The sequence below is a fragment of the Eschrichtius robustus genome, chromosome 8 (assembly GCF_028021215.1).
Source record: "Eschrichtius robustus isolate mEscRob2 chromosome 8, mEscRob2.pri, whole genome shotgun sequence".
Taxonomy (NCBI): Eukaryota; Metazoa; Chordata; class Mammalia; order Artiodactyla; family Eschrichtiidae; genus Eschrichtius; species Eschrichtius robustus.
Window position 1 is genome coordinate 119,385,110 of NC_090831.1, and position 12,221 is coordinate 119,397,330.

At 39.1% G+C, this 12,221-nt stretch overlaps 1 protein-coding gene across 2 annotated transcripts in view; it reads right to left on the bottom strand.

Moving 5' to 3' along the window:
* The window catches only part of TPK1 (thiamin pyrophosphokinase 1), a 358,052-nt gene that overhangs the window by 103,106 nt on the left and 242,725 nt on the right, over positions 1-12,221 (bottom strand). The gene's annotated exons all lie outside the window — the stretch shown is intronic.

Genomic DNA, 12,221 nt, shown 5'->3' on the forward strand with positions numbered 1-12,221 from the left:
AAAGTTAAATGTAATGCTCAATCAAGGCCACAAGCTTTGCTTTTAAATAAAATACTTGGAAATGCCTCTCCTACAAAGTAATGCTTTTCCATTCCTACCCTGTTCATTATCCTCAGGGTATACAGTCTTTGTAGAAAGATACCTCAGGTTCTTATGGGAAAATGTCAAGACATGCATGCATTCAATAATAGAGTAAAAAAGGTATTTTTCATAAGCCAAATAACTCTGAAGGAATAAGCTCCAAAAGATATTCTTCATTTTAATAAAATATTGTTTTAAAGTGTATTTAATATATGACATATTACCAAACTAAGGTATCTAGGTCTCCTTGTACAGTCATTTTACTTTTATTGCAACTATGCCTTTTGTGCTGTATATTGTAAGTTTCTGAGAACTTATTCTACTGTATCCAGGTCTCAACATGCAAGCAGGATTTGTCTTTTGTCAAAAGATTGCTTTTATTAGGAAAACAATTCTCTAGATTATTATACATATGAATCCTTGTGTTTAACACAAGTTCATTCAGACATTTACTTCCTGTACAATTCATATACATATATTTCCATTTGAACATTCAATCAGAGGGCATAAATTCAATTAGAAGGGCTTAAATACATTCAAACACAAAGAAGATTTTTAAAGAAAATTTAAAATACATTTGAACTGCGTGTCCATCATTGGAAGAAAGGTAGGCCACACTTGTAGATATACACCAAGCAATGGATTAGATGCACACAGAGAAATGTGGATGGATAGAAAACACAATGCATTGTGAAAACATAACACATAGTAGGAAACAGAATCGTGATAAATGACAGAACCTATCTATGTAAATTAAAATAAATGCAAACACAATAAGGCACTTTTTCTACTAACAAAATTAAAAATATATATTCATATATACACACACACTAACATGTTTGCGTAATGGGAAATGATATAGCGACAAAAGGGAAGCAATGGATCAATCAGCCAATGAGGATTCTTGCCTGGACCAGAGATGATAATGTGCTATGAACTAACGAGTACTACTGACCCAACACTGAAATCTCATAAAAATAAAATAACAAATACATATTTTAGATATGAAGTGATACAAGATTTAGAAATTCTTAGACTCTTCTGAAGGAAAAAAAATAGAGAAAATATTCCCATAATTCAGTAATTATTAGTAATTACTAATTACTAAAAACAGTAATTCAAGAAAGAGGAATAATTGGGAGACAGCCATGGGAAAAACTCAGGAGCGAAATAAAAACTTATCTCATTCTTGAATAATGATCTTTGGTGTTTTTCTTTTAGTGTAATTTAGAGCAAAGGCATATAAACCATATTATAATTACAGAAATTTTCTACATATTTCAGTGTAAAAGTAATGCTATAATTGTCAGAAGGCACAAGTAAGGAAAAGAGTAGAAGAAAGTGCAGTGGTCTTTATTTTCTCATCATTTTACATCATATGGGAATCAGGAAATAGAGCCTAAAGTTGCAGATTTTTTTAAAGGGGGATTTTAAAATTGCTCCTGTCCTGAGTTATTGGTAACGTGGGTAACATGCCTAAGCGCCAGCAGCGGGACTGAGGAATGGGATCTGAAATAGCTCTGTTCTTCATCCTGCCCTATTACTCATTCATGAACCTCCAAGCCAGTGTCACAGACAAGTTATTCACCCAACTGTATACATGAAACCTGTGACCACTGCGTGGAAGGCAAAGCACAGGGAAGGAGGAAAGATGACAGATCAGAGATGCGATCCGATGTGGGGAGTGGAGGGCAGCATGCAAGCAAGGGGCGCCCTGAGGAATGATGCTTGAGTGGGAACTGAAGGATGAACAAGAGCCAACTCATGACGGGAGGGCAAAGAGGCTTGCAGGCCGAGGGCGCACCCCAAAAGCCAGAGGAGGATCACTTGAGGCATCGGGGTGGGGTGGGGATGGGTGGAGCACAGGAGATTTTCAGGGCAGTAGAGCTATTCTGTGTGACACCGTGATGGTGAATACGTGACATGATGCATCTGTCAGAACCACAGACGTACCACACCAGGAGTGAACTCTAATGTAAATCAGGGACTTTCCTTAATAATGTATCAATATTGGTTCACTATTTGTAACAAAGGTACCACACTAATGCAAGATAATAGGGGAAACTGCCAGCAGGAGAGGGGGTATATATGGGAACCCTCCATCTCATCTGCTAAATTTTCCGTAAATGTAAAACTGCTCTAAGCATAAAGAGTATTGCTATTTTTTAAAAAGTCTCTCAATGACCTTTCACTTTCTCATCCCTTCAGTGGGACCAACAGCAATGTGCTGGTGGGTTTGAAACCTAGGCCAGCAGATGAGCGGTACCACACACGGAGAAACATGCAGCCGTTTCTCAGCAGCCTTTACACAACCTTGTTCTGCTTTTTTTCCCCTAAAAAAAAGGTTTTTTTTTTTTAAGATATGAGCCACCTTTCCTTCTTTCTTTAGAATCTTTTCCCTAAGTTGATTTACACTGATAGCTTGCCACATGAATTTTGAGTTTTATTTCTCCCTACTACCTTCCATTATAGAAATAATTCTCTCTGAAGATACAGACGCTAAATATAATACAAATTATCATCCAGAGATGCCAAACGTAACAGACTTTAACAACCTTGGAAAGCAGTAACAAAGCCTCTTTTCTCATCAAAGGAGTTCATGAGGGAGGGCATTGCAGAAATTCTGATTTCCTTAGAACCGCTTTGGCTTCAGCAGTGAAGGGACAGGAATGACGGTGACTTTTCACAACGGCGGATCCCAGCCTGATGAGGGCTGTACCACCAGGGTCCCCATCAGAAAGCACAGCGTATCAAAGGAGTTGCAGGTGGCCCGTAGTCTCCTGGGCTCTGGGTGGCAGAGGACACGGGACCAAGAAGGGCAGGGATGCACTCCTGGACCAGATAGCTCTACCTCTGTCTCTGGTAATGGTGTTCTCTGACAATGAGACCTGCGACTTCTTCATTTCTTATCAAAGGGGACTCATGTGTCCTTGGGTTGTCTTATTTTCAATGTGTTACAGTTTAATTCCTATCTTCTAATTGAAGACTTTCCTCCCTCTGTTTGTGGCCTGCTTAACGGTTTGGTAGTGGTCAGCTGAACACATTACTATGTTTGGTGCTCTGGCTAACTGCAGTAAAGAATGATAAAGGAAATAAGGAATGATTTCTCAACTCGTGAATATTAACTCCCTAGGAAGATTCTTCAACTTGTATCATATAATGCGAAGGCAACAGCACAAACACATGTTAAGCTATATTACCCTGGGGTGGGAGGGTGCTGTTAAAAACCCCATTGGTTTAAATGACACAATGGTAAGCTTTCTCTTCTAGCCTTGCTATGTATTCATTGCCTTCCTCATTATTTTAAGATTCAACAGACCTTGAAAATTTCAATCTGGGACCTAAAAAGTCCCAGATAGGTATCTGCCTACAATCAAACAATGAACAGTTTTTCCTCTCATTCCAAAAAGGTGTTTAGCCACAAGTGAATGGTCTTTGTGTTTACAAATATACAAAATTTAGCTTTGTATGGTTAACAGAGAGCAATACTATGCTTTTCTCCTGTATCCTCAAGTCTATGTGACATGTTTACAGTGGACAACAAAAGGAATTTTTGTTCATCCCTCAGATTTCTCAATTCATAATATATGCTAGCCTATATGGGATTTGACACAGGCAGACATGCAGCCCGACAGTAAAGAACTTCCCTAAAGATTTACGCCATTACCGGAGACCACAGGCACGTGAACTCATCATTGACTTCCATCTACTCTCATGAATCACTGCACAGCTTCCTATTCTGTCACCTGTTCTGAGCTTAGATGACTCTTCAAAGTCAAAGGCAGTTCTATATGGTAGAGATGGAACAAGAATAAATCACAGACAGTTTGGTGTTCCAATCATGGTTATTTTGAACATATTAACAACCTCAATAAGGGATGAAATTGTAATTCAGTGAAAGGCAACAAAGATGGTGCTTGGCACCTATGCTGGAGTCACACTGACGAGCAGGTAAAGGACAGGCGGCGTCACAGTCACCGTCCCTGGGCTGCAGCGCCAAGCTAGCAAAACATACGCGAGCGGACACCTAATGAAGGGCTGAGACATCACTGTCCCTTTGACTGTATTCTACCTCCTCTTTGAAAATGACAAGGACATGACCGAGAGAAATGATAAAGCTCACCCTAGATTTTGCTTTTGCAAAAATTCCAAACATTAAGGCATCTGAATCCTGTTTACATCTCGAAATCTTTACATCCAATAACGATGCCAAGTTTTAGGCTAAGTTATCTTAGTGTGGCGCTCACAAAATACAGAGCAATTTAACAAGATCGTTCACAAAGCAACTGAACACAGGAAGACCACAAATGTCCTTTCTACTTAGTGCAAAAGATTCAAGGAGCAGATACCGATACTAGTTTATAAAGTGGATAACCATTCATCAAATTGCTGTTAATGCTGCACTTACACCCCATGGCTAATTGCAGCTAACATTTCTGGCACACGGTTAGACCCAGTATGAATGGAATACTGCTGTACACTGATTAAATACAAGGCTAACCTCTGTTACCTAATCTTTTGTTAGTTTGTCCAGGTACTTTAAAAAGTCATCAGCTAACACCATGGGAATTTAAATAGCCCCCTGGAAAGAATAGTGAAAGAAGTCAACGGAAGGATCTACCTTATATTTACTAGCAGAAGAGGTTACCTCTCCCACACAAAGATAGACTTTTGTGCTGGTACATTTCATACTGTGACTACCTACATGACTGAGAGTAGTAACAAGAGAAATGGTCTTTTCAGTGAATTTATAGTTGTAAAATCTCAGAGCTAGAGGACTCGTATATTGACTTTTATTCTGCTCCACAAACGTAGAATTCAAAACTCAAGCGTGTTGGTTTAATATATATTTCTTTATCATTGATTGATTGATTGCACTTCCTTTTGAAAAAGCATTAATTCCTTATCTATAGAGAGCTTTTAGAGTTTCCAATCATGTCAGAACCACATTTTCCAAAGTGTATCCCACAGAACACTACTCGTGGGGTCTGGTTATAGAACAATAGCTTCTTGGATTCCCCCCTTGGAAGTCACAACACACACCAGCATCCTAGGTGTTCTAGGTAGTCTTTTTTTTTTTTTTTTAATTTATTTATTTATTTTGGGTTGCATTGGGTCTTCGTTGCTGCGTGCAGGCTTTCTCTAGTTGGATCGAGCGAGGGCTACTCTTCGTTGAGGTGTGCAGTCTTCTCGTCGCGGTGGCTTCTCTTGTTGCAGAGCACGGGCTCTAGACACACAGGCTCAGTAGTTGTGGCTTGAGGGCTCTAGAGCGCAGGCTCAGTAGTTGTGGTGCACGGGCTTAGTTGCTCCGCGGCATGTGGGATCTTCCCGGACCAGGGAATCGAACTCATATCCCCTGCATTGGCAGGCGGATTCTTAACCACTGTGCCACCAAGGAAGTCCCTCTAGGTAGTCTTGAAGCAAAATACTCTGTTTACCTGAGCGAGTGTTTCCCAAACTTACTTAATTACAGATCCTCCTCCTGCCCCTTAAAATAACACCTCACAATTACCTGTGGAATTTGCATTTCATGAAATCCACCTAGGATAATACTGATTTGGAATAGAGATTTTGCACACAGCACCTGAAACTATGATTTTTGGTTGAATATTTCCACAGCCAGAACATTTCAGTGATATGTTTTGAAATTAATAACCTCCATCTGATTTTTGTTTTGGAAATTATTTAGTCACCTGGGGCTGAAATCATGTGTATATTGACAAAAGGTAGGCTTATTTTTTGATTAAAAGGTTAACGACCATACTGGGTGCATGTATATCCAAAAGAAAACCTTCTGAATGCCTGTTAAGCAAGTTTATTTAAAAGTCAAAGATATTTAAGAAATACCCACTATTGTTAGAGATCGTAAAATAGTATGATTGGCTAATTTCCTCCTTAACTCCCAACACTAAACTATTTCAAATTAAAACAGATGCAATCGATGTTTATCCTTTGTACCCTAGCACCTCGTATTGATGATTTTCTTACAATGTATCCTATCCTATCTCTAAGCCTTCCTTTTATTCCAGTCAGAGAAAATCATGTGGTGAGCGCCCTCACACTAAATGTCAGAAACCTACTCTTTGCTCCTCCAAAACATACGGACATTTTCCACGATGCCTTCTAAAGACAATACTTACCCCAGAAGCAAGCATTCCTAACAGTGGAGACAGGACAGGTTACACGAAAGATATATTTTGAGTCAAAGAGTGATCACAGAGTTTTCAAATAACTTCAGATAAATGTTACTCTACTTAATGTATGGTGTGATCAAGAGGCCCACAATCCCTGTCTATTCTTAGGCTATTTCTCCATCCTTAACCAAGAGAAGCTTCAAAGCAAAGGTCAAATTCTACCTTCCTTTCAAAGCTCCCTCTGTTATCCCAGTTAACATGGATCACACTTGCTTCTAACAGCTACAGCCTTTATTTACACCACAAAATAGAGCATTTGTAACTTACTGTCCTGTACCTCTCAAATGGGTGCATGTTATATCCTTAAAATGAATAAAATTTCTTTGACGGCAAAACCCTGGCCTTTCATTTCTGTCGGATTTATAGCACAGGGGGAAGAACATACTAAGTGTCTAATAAATGTCTGATTAATGGTTTAGAACAATAGAAAAAGTATCAATAAAAAGGTGTCAATATGCTTAGAAAAATCTTTGCCAAAATTAAAGTAGGTGAGAGAGGGCCCAGTTGAACTGACAGGTCTCCATACAGGCACCAAAACAGAATTCTTTGTGTGGATAATGTCTGCTTAATTGGACACTAGGATAAACCACACACAACCAACAATTATGAATACCCCGTCAACAGTATTCAAAATACACTTCAAGGTGTATACAGAGTACACATTTTATGTTTGTATGTAAAATGGGCGTGACAGTACTACCTCACTGGGTTATTCTGAGGACTAAATGAGAACATGTATAAGGTGCCACGAACAGGGCTTCAAACATTCCTATTATAAATGTTGATTCACTTACCCCTCTCCCTCTATCAAGTCCTCCAAGTTTAACTTGAACACAAGTTTTCTTTCCACTCTTCTCTGCTCTTTATTTTATAAAAGCCTAGTCACTTTAGCCCAGTAATTTTTAAAGAAAAAAAAAGTGTTTAGACCTCATAAGACTAATATGAAATATTAGCAGGAACGGAGAAAGAGAAAAATACTTATGTAAACATTTTTATGTTTAACCTTCATGAGACATTAAGATATTTTAAAGACAAGAATCATATCTCCATTTGCTATACAGAAGCTCTAGTTTTCAGTAAACTACTTTTTAAAAATGCTCCCCTATTCTGAAATAGTCCTTCTTTATAGGAGCACACCTCCCCAACTTTGTTCATCAATTTTAGAAAACTCCAAAGAACTCCTTCTAAGGTCTCATAGCTGCTCACCATATCCAAAATGTAATGCTTCTGGAGCATTAAGCTTCTGAAAGTTAATTTCTGGAGTTCTCGATTTGAACTGAGCCTAGTACTAAGGTAACCCAAGATTCTCTTTCTTCAATGCAAGCAAATAATTTAAATAAAATTCAGTTCAGACTCTAAAGCCACTGAACTTGTTTCTCAAATTTTCTCATAGTTTGTAAAGAGTTGATGGGAATGTCGGCACTGCAAGATGTATCTCAACTGTCCTCCTTGTATCCTTAGCTACTCCAACTCTCCTTCTATAAAAGAGCTTTATGCCGAGTCTCCTACGACAGCCAGCCAGCTTCCCACAATTACTCCAAGTATTGTACATTCTCCTCCACTGGACTCCTCCCTTTTGTCAGATTCATCAACCCTCCCCGCCCCCATACTTCTTTCTGCTATAGCAGAGGCTGCAAGTCATTAAGACTGGTAGGGGAGTGAAGGGTAATTGTGAGGTGGTTTGACAGTGGATACATGTACTGGGTGATCCTATTCATTATCCTATTCAAATACACTCCAGGAAGCATGTCTGCTTGCTGAGATGCAGTATGGCTGAGGTTCAGCATGTTTAACTGAGCTACGTGTCTACTTCTGTTTTGTTTTGTTTTCCACTTATGCTCACAATGCTCATGTCCTGAAGAAGGTGAAAGAAAAAGACAACTTTGCATTCATTTAATTATTTCAAACCCCAGCTCAACTATCAAATTTTATATTCTGGAAGAAATAACTGAAAAACTTCCAGTTAAAGAAAAAGACAGAGAAGTAAGGTAACAATTTTTGAATATCTGCTCTGACCTAATATTCTTCTGGGCACCACAGTTCTCATAACAACCTGGAGTGGTAGAGTTATTACTAAAAAAGAGACTGTGGACTCAGTACAGTCATTAACTTGCTCAAGATCACTCAACTAGTAACTAGCAGACGTGGGATCTAAACCCAAGTATGCTGTGATTTTAACATCTACTTCATTTTACTGTATCATCATGTTTTTCTAGGCTTCTATCTTCAAAAGCCACTCAGACCATTTCATTCCTTTGCTTTTCTTCCCATTCTTGCTTTTTGTTCCCTACACTCAATCAGCAAGTTAAGCTTTTGCATGATCTTGTCCAAAGTTTATCCTAAATAATAAATACTTGTGCAGTTCATGAATTAAGTAAATGAACAACTATGTTCCTTGACCTCATCTACCTCTCTTCAACATTTCCCACTCTACTTACATGTCCTCATTCATTTAATTGTCCTCTGCTAGTGACTGGCTATACGGAGGGTGCTGACAAGGATGTGTGCGACACTCATTCCTGTTTTCAAAACACACTTTTTTTTTTTTTCAAAAACGCACTTACTGGGTCTTCAAGAAGTTCACGAAGAATGGTTAAAGCAAAATCAATGAGTGGGCTAAGATAAAGAAAATTAACATACAAAAGTGTTTTTTTTTAAAAGATTTGAGTATTTTTAGTCAGGAACAGATAGGACAGTTTTGCTTCTCCCCCAGATCCTATAAAATATGAATTAGAAGCAGTATCACCTCTTTGATGAAAGCACTTCTTCTCCAAAGCCCTCCATGAACACACAGCCTGGGCTACTTGCACACCCTCAAGGAGAGAAACAACAGCTCATTAATTTTTGTATCTATAAAACACTGAACAATCTTGGACACACAGTAGAAATACAACAAATATTTATCGAAAGGGGGGCACTAAGCTTAGCTGTTTTCATATAACTACTTTCAACCTCCAATTCATGTGCCAACTACCACCTTGCTAACCCATTTCTTTGTTCCTCTTTACATTAAAACTCCTAGAAAGGGTTGTCTAAATTCACTGTTCCAATTCTGTTACATTCATTCCAATTAAGTCTTTGCTTAATTAACCTCTTTTCCAAATCAGCTTTCACCAAGACAACCCATGACCTCCAAACTGCTAAACCCAATGGTCAATTATTAGTCCTCATCTGGCTTGACCTATCAGTAGAATTTGCAATGGGTTATTACTCACACCTCCTTGATATACTATCTTTACTTTGCTTCCAGAACAGCACACTCTCTTGGTTTTCCTCTTCACCCACAATTTCCTTTGCTGGCTCCTCCTCTTCACTCCAAATCCTAAAACTGAACTGCCTCAGGGCTCAGTCCCTTGGTCTCGGCTAGATCCTCCTCTCTCATCGACCTATATTTATGTCCTTTGTGAGCTCACACATGTAGAGCTTGGCAAATCCAAATTTGTATCTCTAGTCTAGACTTCCCTCTCTAACTCTGGTCCTGAACATACAACTGCCTATTTGATACATCCTCAACTTTTATCTCAAACCCACCCCACACACAGCTTTTGATCTGAGTGGATATCTACTACATCCTTCCAGCTACTCAGGTGGAAAGTTCTTCTTCTTTTTTCATACCCCTGAGGAAATCCCATTTACTCTATCTTCTAAATATATCCAGATCCCTATCACTTCTCACAATTTCTTTCACTACTACCGTATCCAAGTCACCATGACAAGATCTCCCCTTGTCTCACCAGAGTCAACTCAGCTGCCAAAGAGACTGTCATACAGTGAAGTAGGTCAGAAAGAGAAGAACAAATATCGTATATTAACGCATATATGTGGGATCTAGAAAAATGGTACAGATGAACCTGTCTGCAAGGCAGAAATAGAGACACAGACGTAGAGAACAAATGTATGGACACCAAGGGGAGAAAGGTGGGGGAGATGAACTGGGAGATTGGGATTGACATATATACACTAACTAATATGTATAAAATAGATAACTAATGAGAACCTGCTGTATAGCACAGGGAACTCTGCTTCACCTCCCTGTACAGTAGAAACTAACATAACATTGTAAAACAACCTAAAATACCCTAAAAAAAAAAGTAAGTCAGACCTACCCGTCTCCATACTGACTGTACCCTCTCAAGAGAAATACTCCTAGCTTTCTGAAAGCCTTCCATTTCCCTCTTCTGGCCCCTGGGGACTCTGGCTAGACTTTAGATTCTGTCCATGGAGTGAGTCTGAGAGAAACGCTGTCATTACTAACGAATCCTTGCTCTGAGCCAGCCCGGGGTAGTCTGTTCCACGTACAGTGCTGTGGTTGAAGGCACAAGTGCTAAAGAAAGACTTCTGGATTTGAATCTTTTCACCATGTTTGTGTTTCGCTCTCCTCATCTATCAAACCAGAATAAAAGGCCTGTTGTGAGGATTAAATGACTTGATATGTGGGGTACTTAGAGTAGTGCCTGCCACAGAACAAATGCTCTATGAACATTCCCTGCTATTATTTCTATCATACAAAAGGACTACAATGGGCAACAAAACAATGCCTTACCTTTTTTTTTTTTTCAAGCTTTTCTTTATTCTCTGAATTTCAAACTAGCTTATTTTCATGCAATGCATTACTTTTAATTTTAGACAATTTACCTGTCTCTCATTTTTCGTGTCAAGAACGTTAGGATAATTTTGTCTTCTGAAAGCAATCTGAAGAGTACCCCATAATATGCTATGTATTATGTATTGGCACAATGTTGAAATAAATACACCTTTTAAGTTATACAGACACAATCTTAATGGCCACAGTAGTCTTATATTGGTACCTGTTACATATGAAGTAAGACTCTTTAACATCAGAAAAGTAAAAGTACTGATTTTGGGAGGGGTAGTTTTTGATGTCTTAAGGTAAAATTATGGTAAGACTTCTGAGAGAAATACCATGCCTTGATGCAGCTTAGCTTCACAGCTCTGTGCTGTAAAGGAGACTATTATCATGGGGCCACAATTAAGCAACTACATGTGATGCATTGGGTTTGGAGTAACAACTGCGACGACAGCAGTCTATGTTTGTCACAAATCAAGTGTGTTGCAGGATGATCACGGTCACGTTCACCGCACCACTGAACCACCTAGTCTTTTACCCTCTCATTTTCCTACAAGTATATGTGCTCATGTGAGTCTAATGCTCTTTTACCGTATTTCTCTGTGGTGGTCAGACTCCGAGATGGCACCCAATGAACCTTGCCTCCTGGAATTTAGGTCCTCGCCTAGTGACTCCCCACACTGAATAGGACTAACCTATGTGTACCAGTCAGCCCGTATGGAGAGGAATGGAGCTGCTCCCTGCCCCCAACCAGGGCCGCTGTCACCATCACCACTACCCATGAGCCACCTGGGAACCATATGACGGATGCTGGGACAACTGAACTTCATGACACCCTAAGCTTGAAGCATCCAGAAAAGTCCAAATTCCGGATCTGCAGAGAAATTCTGAGACATAATAAATGTTTACTGTTGTTTTATGACACCAAGTTTTGTGGTGACTTGTTACACGGCCATAGGTGACTAACAATCTCCATCTCTTTCTAGATGCCTTTGTCTGCACTGCTGTACCTTTCTATCCCCACTGCTTTTCTTCCTTATTTCTTGCACCCTTTCTGCTTCTTTAAGTGTCCCTAAAACAGACAACAGGTGTATATGTTTGTGTGTGCATACATATATATATATGTATATATATATGTGTATATATTCACTTTTGTTCAAAAGAATACATGGAACCCTCTTAAAAAGTGGAAGTATGAAAAGGTTTTTCTTTGTTTCTAAAGGAAAACAACCAGCTCTTCTTTGCCCCCTTCTCTGTGGGTTATCTGGACCAATTTTTCCCTCATCTCTATTCTTTCCTGAACTGTCAGCTTGGGAAAGGTAAGGGTGAAGTTAGAGGAAAAAGATTCTATGACAATC